Here is an 11,879-nt window from a genome sequence, read left to right as displayed (position 1 = left end):
TTATATGCTTCTACTTGTGTCTTACTTGCATTGTATATAATTGTGTTTTCTGCTGGGATTGAGAAGGTTCGGAAGGCGGCAGTGATGGGATCGCACGGATGATAGGTTGGTGAAGGCTATGGGACAACGGAGAATTGTTAGACTAGAGAATCCTTTAAGTTAGAATACCCATTTTGTACTGCTAAGGCTTTAAGCTATGTTAAGGTTTATATATATGCCTTATCGTTTAAGTTATGCCTTAAGATGAGATCTTGTGATGGATATGAAGTCTAGGATTGTCTTTGGCGTCCCGGGGTCTTATATCCTACATCACTGGGCACTGTTACCATTCTATAAACCTCCAATTCTCATATCATATTTCTGTTGTATTTTTCAAATGCAGGTCGCAACCCACCTGGGTGAGTTGCTTGGATGGTGACAGAAGCGGAGGTTCCTGTTATTCTTGGAATCTTTTTGATTTATTTTGTTTATACATCTCTCATTTTGTATTTTGTTTTGCCTAGAGGCTTGTATTTGAGAGCGAAAAACTTGTATAAGCTGATTTTTACTGTCTAGTTTCTGTATAGTTTGTGTATGGCTAGCCGACTTAAACTCTGCGAGCCGTGGCTAGATTCTTATGATATTATACTCTTATCTTTTGCTATATCATATATATATATATATCTTGTGCTTTAATCTGGTAGCTCCGTTAGTACATTTTGCACTTTTCAAATCCTATTTTTAAGCTATATCTTTCATCGGGCTTCTAGATTATATTATTTCTTGTATATATTATATGTACGAGCTTAGAACTGTCGTATCCTTTGATTAACCTTTGTTTTACGATGCGACGTAAAGCTTAGGCTAATTAGAGTGTTACATTTAATAAAGGAGAAGCACACAGCCAACTGTGTGTACGCACAACCTTCTGTATGTACGCACAAGAGGAAATCAGCATGTGTGCGTACGAACAAGTCCCTGCGCGTGACTTCATTAAAAAGTCACGTGGCTCGCATTTTGGGAAGCTTTTGGTCCATTTCTGAAGGCCTTGGAGCATGTAAGGAGGGCTAGCAACACACCATAGAATAACCCACTCATAACAATACAATATACAACACACTTAGATAGTTTTTAGGGTAGTTTTAGGTTAGTTTCTCTTAGGTTTTATCTCAATTTTCTTTAGGATTTAGTTAGGATTTATATTTCAAGTTTTCATTTTCCAATTTTGATATTCGATTCTAGCTATTTCTATTGTAAGTATTTATTAATTTCCTCTTTTACTACATTACTTATTCTACACTTTCTTATATTTTAATGCACTTTATCAATATATATAGTTTTGCAATCTTGCGTTTGAGTTAATAAATTTGATGTTTAGTGGCTTTTATATGTTTATTGAGCTGCCATTCTTGATTTTGTTCATTAGTTGTTCATAGTTTTGAGTATTTTTACAATTTTGCCATGTTTTGTGAATATGCCTACCATGTGTTTGATGAAATGTCAATTTTGATTATGGAGTAGATTTTCACTGCTTGATTTAGGGAGATGAGTTTATGGAATACTAGAGCCATAACGTCTGACATTTAGTGATAATTCTTGGGTTGTTAGTTGTTATTGTTTCCACTAACGCTAGCTTTTTACTAAGGTAATTAGTAAGTTAGCTAGGATTTGTGGAATAACAACAATTACGCTCACTTGACTTACTCTTCGATGTTAAGAGTTGACTAGGTGAGATTAATCCGTTATAATTATCATAGTTGTGGTTATGGCAAGGAAGGAATTCCATAACTCATCCTAAATCAAGGACCCACTTATATTTTGAACCACATTTCCATCATTTTTAAAGCATTACTTGTCCAAATTACATAGATAGTTCTTTTATTCCTTTATTAGTTTATTAATTACAATCTTGATTGTTCTTTTATTTCTTAATTGCTTGCTTTATTATAGAAAACCACCTTGATTTCCACAACCAATTTTACGCACTTATTGTCACTAGTTCCTAGGGAAGACGACCCGAGGTTTAATTAGTCTTGATTTTTTTATTTGAATTAAACTTTGATTGATGGGATTTAATTACCGGTTTGGACTATGCTACCGACAAAGTGATTCTTGTTTCTAGAAATTCTAAACCGGCACAAATCCCAATCATCACCAATAAGACACCATTCCCCTCTCCCCAATCCCCCTCCCAACCCCTCCCGACCGTTACCCTACCAACCCCCTTCCCCAACTTAAATCCTTTTCATTCTCATTCAACTCCCCTCCCCCTAAACATAACTCCCTCCTCCCTCTCTTCTCTGTATAACTCACATTTATCCCACCCCATCCTCACCTTTTCTACCATTCCCCCTTTTCACTATCCTTTTATTTACTTTTTTTTATTATTTTTTATTAGAATCCCTCTCCCATTTTACCTTCTCTAACCAAAATTATTTTTTTCTTCCCCCTATTGCTACCGCTTCTCTTTCCCCTATTTTTCTTTGCTCAAGGATGAGAAAATTTTTAAGTTTGGTGTGGTCGCGCTGCATGCTCTTTGATTTTATACATGGCACCAAAGGGAGGAGTGTCCTCTTCAAGAAAGAGGAAGGAGAAGGCCCCTCAGAATGGTCCATTCGACGCCAACGGTTCAGCTCCAAAGTACATGAAGAGCATTTCTCTGAGAGCACTCAAAAGAAGAAAGTCATTCCTAAAGTTTGGTTCGATCTTAAGCCGGATGAGTATCAGGAGATTCAGGAGCAGATACAGAGAAGAGGCTGGGAAACATTATGTAACCTGCAAACTGAAGTGGGCCAGCCAAAGGTCAAAGAGTTTTATAGAAATACGTAGGTTACATACAAGCATGTGCGGGGTGTGAATCCTAGTCCCAAGAACTACCGCACTACGGTAAGAAGGAGGATTCTGGACTTCGGCTCAAGGAGTGTGAGAGAGGCACTCCAGCTACCACCTTTAAGGGATGATGATCACTCCTATAGTAAGACGATGAGTGGCGATCGGAGGCATGATTAGATTCTTGTAGACATATACCTCCCGAGAGCAAAATGGAGGCTAAATTCAGAATGGCAACGAAATCAGCTGAGGCGGCATGATCTGAAGTCGGTAGCCCGAGGTTGGTTGGAGTTTATCCAACACTCCATTATTCTGACTAGTAACCGCTCTGAGGTTATCATAGACCGGGCTGTTATGATCCACTGCAGCGTGCTAGGGATTGAGGTGGAGGTGGAGCTCAAAATTCTGCAGCAGATATACAACATTGCCTCCAATGCCTTCACATACGCCAAGCTGGCCTTCCTGCATCTCAATCATCGCCTCTGTGATGTTGTAAGAGTGCTCCTAAAGAACGACATCCTCATCCCTATAAAGATGCCGATCTCTAGGAAGACTATGAAGTATGCCAGAGATTATGCACAGGCCCCGAGAGACGAGCCCATAGCCAAGGGAGAGCTGGTTCCCCCTCCTCAGCAGGGGCAGCTAGTGCGCGGAATTAAACTTTGCACAACTAAACCGGTAAGTGCACTAGGTCGTCCAAGTAATACCTGAGGTGAGTCAAGGTCGGTCCCACGAGGATTGTGATTTGAATCAAGCTATGGTTATCTTGTAGATCATAGTTAGCCAAATAGAAAAGTTGTTTGTTTGTTTAAAGCATATAAAAGTAAAATAAAGATAACGTTACTTAGTTCATGGTGAAAACATTGATAAGAAGATAGGTAAGGCTTCAGAGATGCTTTGCTCTTCTGGATCAATTCGGTCTTACTGTCTACTCCAACTGTGAATGACTTCTTCTATGGCAGACTGTATGTGATCAACGCCTTTCTTGAGAGATTTCCGATTCTCCTCCAGTACAAAACCCCTGGGTTAGTCCGGATCCAGTCTGATTGAGGGTGAAGGTCTTGCATTTTATTCCCCTTGATGATCCTACTCAAAATGCCACAGACAAGGTCAAATCTTCTGGATTAGAGAATGCTGCACCTTTGGTTCTAGCCTCTACCACAAAGACTCTATTCTCCCCAAACCTCGGCTGAACTGGTGTCTCGAGAAGTCCCCAACGAAGTCGCAGATTAGCCGTTTAAGAGATGTATACTCAAGCTGGTGGTTCATCATTGTCCGATGAAAGACCCACTCTAAACCCATGTAGAATGAGATAACCTTGTGCCAGTTCAACGCATTCATAAGGATGAAGAATGAAGATACATCTTAGAATAGAGAATCAAACATGAATTTAGATAGAACAGTAGTACTTTTATTAATTCATAAAACTCAGCAGAGCTCCTAGCCTTAACCTAGGAGGTTTAGAGACTCATACTGATAAAGAATACAAGATGAGATATAAAAGTGTCAAAAAGTCCTTAACAAAGAGTGATCTTCTCCTTTAAATGCTAAATTAGTGACTAAAGATTACATAAAAAAGGTAAAACAGTCTTTTAGTGTAAAAATCCACTTCCGGGGCCCACTTGGTGAGTGTTTGGGCTGAGCTTTAGTATCTCCCACGTGCTAAGACTCCCTAGGGGCATTGAACACTGGCTAGGAGCCCCCTTTTGGGCGTTGGATGCTGGTCTCCTCCTTATGGGCATTGGGCGCCAGAATAGGGTAGGAGGCTGGCTTTGAGAACACTTCATTTGTACTTCTGTAGCTCCAGAAAAGCTTTTTCAAGTGCAAGGAGGTCAGATCCTGACAGCATCTGCAGTGCTTTCTCTGCCTTTGAATCAGACTTTTTCTCCAACTCCTCAATTTCAGCTAGAAAATACTTGAAATTGCATGAAATCACACAAACTCAAAGTAGAATCCAAAAAAGTGAATTTTACCCTAAAACATATGAAAATATAATAAAACTTAAATAAAACATAACAAAAACTATATGAAAATGATGCCAAAAAGCATATAAAATATCCGCTCATCACAATACCAAACATAAACTATTACTTGTCCCCAAGCAACTAAGAACAAAGTAGGATAAAAAGAAGAATATGATACAATAAATTTCAGAGTTTTCAATGAAGCTTAGTTTCAATTAGATGAGCAGGACTTAGTAGCTTTTTACTTCTGAATAGTTTTGGCATCTCACTATCCATTGAAGCTCATAAGTGTTGGCATCCTTAGGAACCTAGAATCCAGATGATATTATTGACTCTTGATGAGCGGATATTTTATACGCTTTTTGGCATCATTTTCATATAGTTTTTAGTATGTGTTGTTTAGTTTTTATTGAGTTTTCATAGGTTTTACTGTTAAATTTATATTTTTGGATTCTACTATGAGTTTGTGTGTTTTTGTGCAATCAGGTATTTTCTGGCTGAAATTGAGAAGCTAGAGCAAAAGTCTGATTCAGGGACAGAGAAAGCACTGCAGATGCTGTCCGGATCTGACCTCCTTGCACTCGGAAGAGTTTTTCTAGAGCTACAGAAGACCAAATGGGGTGTTCTTAACGGCTATGGAAATCTGACTTCCAGAGCTTTCCAAAAATGTATAATAGTTTATACTTTGCTTCAGATTAGAAGGCCGAAAACTAGCGTTCAACGCCAGCCTACTGCCCTTTTTCAAACGTCCAGCACCCAAAGAGCAGAGACCAGCATCCAAACGCCCAAAGAAGACCCCCTAACCAGCGTTCAATGCCCTAGAGGCCTCATAGCACGTGAATCTCATCAAAGTTCAGCCCAAACACTCACTAAGTGGGCCCCAGAAGTGGATTTTAGCACTAAAAAAACTATTTTACCCTTACTAGTCATTAGTTTAGTATTTAAAGTAGAAGATAACTCTTTGTAAAGGATCTTCAGCCACTTTTTACCATATTTTTGAATTCACAATGTATTTTCCTTTCAGTATGAGTTTCTAAACCTCCTAGGTTGAGGGGAGAAGCCCTATTGAGTTCTATGAATTAATAAAAGTATTACTGTTTCCTTCAACCTGTGTTTTATTAGTTCTAAGATGTATATTCGTTCTTCAACATCGTGAATAGGATGACCAATGACAATCAGCTCTGTTTATCATATTAAGACAGCGTGCCTGACAAACACCCATGTCTACTTGGGTTCGTGTGAATACTTCAGTGGAAAGCATTGAACCGCTAGCTTGATTATACATCTCTTAGACATCTAATCCATAACTTTGTTGGGGACTTCTCGACCCTGACTCGCTCAGGTATTACTTGGACGACCCAATGTACTTTCTGGTACAACTATACAAAGCGTGGGGATTTGTACATCAAGTTTTTGGCGCCGTTGCCGGGGATTTTGATGATTGGATTTTTGACGGTTTAGAATTTCTTAAAAGAAATCTCGTCGAAGCATAGTCTCTAAACCAACAATAATCCTTCATACAAAAATTTTGTTTCTCACAAGTACAAACCCCTAATTATTCTAATAACCGTAGCATTTAAACCTCGGGTCGTCTCTCAAAGGAATTGCAGGGTAGTGTTCTTGTTATTGGCTATGGACATGTATATTTTGGGGTTTTATACAAGGAAGAAGAAAAGTGAATGGTAAAGGAAAGCAAATGACAAGAAGGTCTTGGCAAGGTTTGGTGGTCAAGGTTCTCTATCCTTATCACTAACCACAATATGATAATTGCAAGGATCAATCCCATTAAGTCATCCTCTAACATGTAAAGGAAAGTCAAATGAGCTATATCAATCCAAGTCCATAAGTCCTAGCTATTCACTAATTGAATTAATGAGAGCTAGAGTCAGTGGCTACCAACTATCAATCACTTGGACATTAACAACTCAAGAATTCCTAAGTTACCTTCCCAAGCCAAGAGCACAAAATTCTACTCTAACATCTTCTCAAGTATTTTGACAAACACTTGGAAGGTATGAAAGGAAAGCATAGTAAATTGACAACATGAATGAAATCTAACAACAATTATTGCAAGGAACTAACAACAACAAGCAAAAGGAACACAATTATTGTGAATTACCTCAAATTGAATTGAAAGAGAAGAGAAGGAACAAGAGTAGATCTACAACAAAGTATAGAAACAAAGTAGAAGAAATTACAACAAAAGAATAGAAGAATGATGATTGCAACAACAAAGAATTGGAAGGTAGAAGTAGATGAAAGCATGAATTAAAACCTAAATCTAAGATTATTAACCTAAACCTAATCCTAATTCTAGAGAGAAGTGAGAGCTTTTCTCTCTAAAACTAACTAATCTTAATCCTAATGTGTGTAAATGAGCAAAAGATTCTAATTCCCTTCAATCCTTGGTCCTTTAAAGCACTTTGGGACCAAAGTTGGTTGCAAACTGGGCCCCACAGCTTCTCAGAATTCGCTGGGCACGTTTTCAATTTAAAAATCACATGCGGCCATCGACGTGTACGCGTACAGCACATGTGCGCGTCCCTTGAGTTTTCGCAATCCACGGGTGCGCGTACATTGCGCGTGCGCGTGGATGGTTGCATCCAAATCTTTGGCTTTTTCCATGTGTTCTCCACATTGCATGCTTTCCTCTTCACTCCTTTGATCCATTCCTAGCCTTTTCAATCTGAAATAACTAGCAAACACATCAAGGCATCTTGTGGAATCAAAGAAAGATTAAAATCATCAAATTAAGGGTCTAAAAGCATGTTTTTACCTCTAAGCACAAATTAGGAGATAATCACAAAACCATGCTATTTCATTGAATAAATGTGGGTAAGAGGTCATAAAATCCCCTAAAATCACTACAAGATAAAACCTAAAAATGGGGTTTATCATATTGTTCGAGTTTGGACAACTGACGGATTATCTTGTTCCCTATATGAGGTAATTTTTTTTATTTTATTTTATTTGAGTCTTTTATTTTTATTTTCTTCTTCTTTATTTTTCGAACAAAAAAAATGAAAACTTTTCCAAAAATATTTTTCTTTTCTTTGTTCAATCTTTGTTCTTGGTTTGAGTCTTACCTATTTCTTGTTTTCCTTTCCAAAAATTTTAAAACTTTTTCAAAAACCTTTTTCAAAAAGTTTTATTTTCAAGAATCCTTAGCTTTCTTTATCTTTGTTTTTGTTTAAGTCTTTGTTTTTGTTCTTGTTGAGTCAATTTTCGAAATTCTTAAGTCCTTCTTTCAAAATATTTTCAAAAATAATTTCTTTGGTTAAATCTTGTGTCAATCTTTAAGTTTGGTGTCTTCTTGTGTGTTTTCTTTTAATTTTTTGAAAATTGTGTTTGGTTTTCAAAAATTTTAAGTTTGGTGTTCTTTGCATGTTCTTGTGTTCTTTGAATTCTTTGTGTTCTTCTTGATCTTCAAGTTTTTCTTGTGTTTTCTTTTTGTTTTGATCTTAAAATTTTTAAAGTTTGGTGTCTTTTGGTGTTTTTCTTGCAATTTTCGAAAATTGAGTGCTTTAGATCTAAAACTTTTAAGTTTGGTGTATTTTTGTTGTTTTTCTCTCTCTTCTTTAAATTCAAAAATAAAAAAATAACTTTCCTATCTTTATTTTAATCATATTTTCAAAAATTTTATATAAAAATTCAGATTTTAATTTCAAAATTTTTATGTTATCTTATATTAGTTTTAAATTTTAAAAATCAAAGTCTTTTCAAAATCATATCTTTTTCAAAAACTCATATCTTTTTCAAAATCTCATCTTATCTTATTTCAAATTCAAAATTTAAAAATCAAAATTCAAATTTTATCGTCTTCAACTTCTTTTTAAATCTTTCCTTTTAAAATTTAATTCTTTCTTATCTTATCTTTCTTACCTAACTTATCTTATCTTTAATTTAAAATCTTTTCTATCTTCTCTTCTTTTAAATTTTAAAATCAAATCTTTTCTAATCTTCTATCTTATTTTAAATTCAAATCTTTCATGATTAGTTATCTTATTTTCTCTTTCTTCTTTTTCAAAACTTCCTAACTAATTCCTCTCTCTTCTAATTTTTGAAATTACTTCTTCTATTTCTCTCTCTTCTTTTTCGAAAATCAATAATTAATTTTTAATTCCTTGTAATTAGTTAACCTTAATTTTTGAAATTAACAAATAAATAAGATAAAAACAAAAATATTTTAATTCTTTTTTATCTTTTCTACTTCTATTTCTTCTTCTAATCCTTCTATCCTCATTCTTCTCTCTCTTCTTCTACCTTTCTTAATCATGAACCCAAATGGGAATGAAGAATTCAGAAGAACTTTGGGGTCCTATACAAACCCCACTGCTGACTTCTATAAAAGAAGTATTAGCATACCTCACATTAGAGCAAGTAGCTTTGAACTAAACCATCAACTCGTTACCCTAGTACAACAAAACTGCCAGTACTTTGGACTTTCACAGGAAGAACCCACTGAGTTCCTGGCATAAAACAATCATCAATCATCAAATTCATTAACAAGAAATTAAAATTGCAAAAGAGAAATAAAATTGAACTATAACTTGAATTATAAGAAAGAGTAAGAACAATGGAACTATAAAGAGTGGTAACAAAGGAATACTTACAATGGAAGCTAGCAAAATCCAAGATCGAAAATGGAAATGGCACTTGAATGTAAAACCCAGGAATAAACCCTAATAGAGATGATGAAAAACTTAGAGAAAAACTATACTAAAACTTCCTACTACTACTCCTAAGCTACCCTAATGATATGCTATGTTATGGTCCTCATTCTCCCTTCCTTATGAGCTAAATAGCTTCAGAAATAGGCCTCAAAACCACAAAAATCATGAGTCACATGATATTTTAATGAAGGCATGTGTGGCCACCTGTGCGGATGCATGATGACATGTCATCTTGTGCATGTTTTCTATGCTTTTTCATACAAGAAATTGATGATTAATGCTTAAATATTAAGTGTTTTAGTGCTAAAATAGTATATTGCTTTGATCTTTTGATTTTACAAATTTTGTAGGAAATAAGTAGAAAAAGAAGCAAAAAAAGTACAAAATAAGCTAAAAAGGAGAAAAGAGAAATTCTGGGGCACACTTTGAAGCTGGAGCACACTTTGGAGCCTTAGGCCACACTTTTAAAAGTGTGGCCTATAATTAAATCAAGGGAGCGTCCTCTGTTTTTCACAATGAGCGCTCTTTGGGCTCAAACGCTACGTTATCTGAATGAGCGCCTTCGAGCAAGTTTCGAATTTGGGATTGAAGATTTGGTATTGACGTGCACGCGTACATGATGCGCACACGTCAAATTTGCAAATTTGGAAGCCCACATGTACACATGCATGACGCGTACGCGTGGATGTGGTAATTGTGAAAAAGCACGCGAACGCGTGAGTAAAACGCCAGTTTGGAAGTGAAGATTTTTGAAGACCACGCGTACGCGTACGCGTGGGGAGCGCTCATATTGCGAGCACTACGCTCTTTTGGAGAAAGTTGATATAGACGCACACGCGTATAGCACGCGTACGCGTCAGAAGGGCAAATGTTGAAGGCCACGCGTACGCGTGGGTGACTTGTACACGTGGATGTGCCAAAATGGAAAAAGGACGCGCATGCGTATGGCACGCGTACGCGTGGGTATAAAAGCGCTCCGTTCTCCATTTGAACGCTACGCTCTCCTGGAAGTGACTTTTTGCTCAAATTAATCTGATTCCAAGCCCATTGAAATTTCAAAGCAAGCAGAGCCCATTGACATCACTCAAAGGCACAAGAAAAAGTTAGAATAGGATATCTGTAAATTTACTGTCTGTAATTTTACATTTGAGTTTGCTGTGAGCTGAGTTTACTTTCTGCAAATTTAGTTTTTCTGTATGTGTTCTCTGAGCGATGATCCATTAACCCCACTTCATTAGGGGGAGGAGCTCTATTATAATTCACATGATTGAGTGAACTTCTTCTTAATCCGTTTGGGTAGCTATTGGATATCCTCTGTTTTGATTGATGATTCATTCACTCTGGAAGGGGGTTTCAATTTGTGAATGCTTGTGTGAGCCTCGAAAGGGGAATCATGAGCATTAGAACTGAGGCTCTATCCTTCACTACTCTCTTGATCAACACCATTCAGGAGGAATTGAGATCTTGAGAGTTAGTGTGGCTTATGGATGAGAGATATGCACTTAACCTCTTTTCATGACAATTAGATCAAGGAATTGGCAAGATTGATTGTGATTAGTGAGATTGGATTGCCAAGGAATTGGGATCCAATAAATTTCAATCCACCACAGATCTACCAAATGATTGAGAAAAGAGTTGAGACCCATTTAATTCATTGTGGATTATGATATCTCCAGTCCCTAGTGAATTTTTCTTTATGTTTTTGTCTGGTTACGTTTTTGCAATTTAATATTCTGCCATTTACATTCAGTATTTTAACTTCCTAGCCATTGACATTCTATTTCACTCAAATTCACCACTGTTAGCTTAACTAAACTAATCACCTCACTAAAGTTGCTTGATCCATCAATCCTCGTGGGATCGACCTCACTTTTATGAGTTTTACTACTTGATGTGACCCGATACACTTGCCGGTTAGTTTGTGCGGAAATTCAATTTTCCCTCATCAATGTACAGACGTGTGCGGACGTATACTCTGTCGAAAATCTCTACCATGCGTACGCACAGGAAGTTGTGCGCACGTACACTAGGTGAAGCTTGAATGGATGCACAATGCGTATGTGCGGCTCACACGCACGCGTGGCTCTGATCTGATGGCTGTGCATATGCACATTAGGCTGAGCTCTTCTCCTTTGATTCTTCATGCTTCCTCCACTTTGAATGCTCTTCCTCCATTCTCTCCTAGCCATTCCTACCTTATACCTCTGAAATCACTCACAAATAACATCAAGGCATCGAATGGAAGGTAAATGGAATAAAATTAATCAAATTAGGCACCAAAAGAGCATGTTTTCATAATCAAGGACAAATTAGGAGGAAAATTCAAATGCTTGCTATTTAGTGGAATAAGTGCAAGTTTATATGATGAAATCCATTCAATTTCAACCAAAAATCATCATCAAATATGGATTCATCAGTAAGTCCCAGGTGGGTG

The sequence above is a fragment of the Arachis ipaensis genome, chromosome B6 (genome assembly GCF_059453495.1).
Source record: "Arachis ipaensis isolate K30076 ecotype BB chromosome B6, ASM5945349v1, whole genome shotgun sequence".
Taxonomy (NCBI): domain Eukaryota; kingdom Viridiplantae; phylum Streptophyta; class Magnoliopsida; order Fabales; family Fabaceae; genus Arachis; species Arachis ipaensis.
This window is presented reverse-complemented; position numbering follows the sequence as displayed.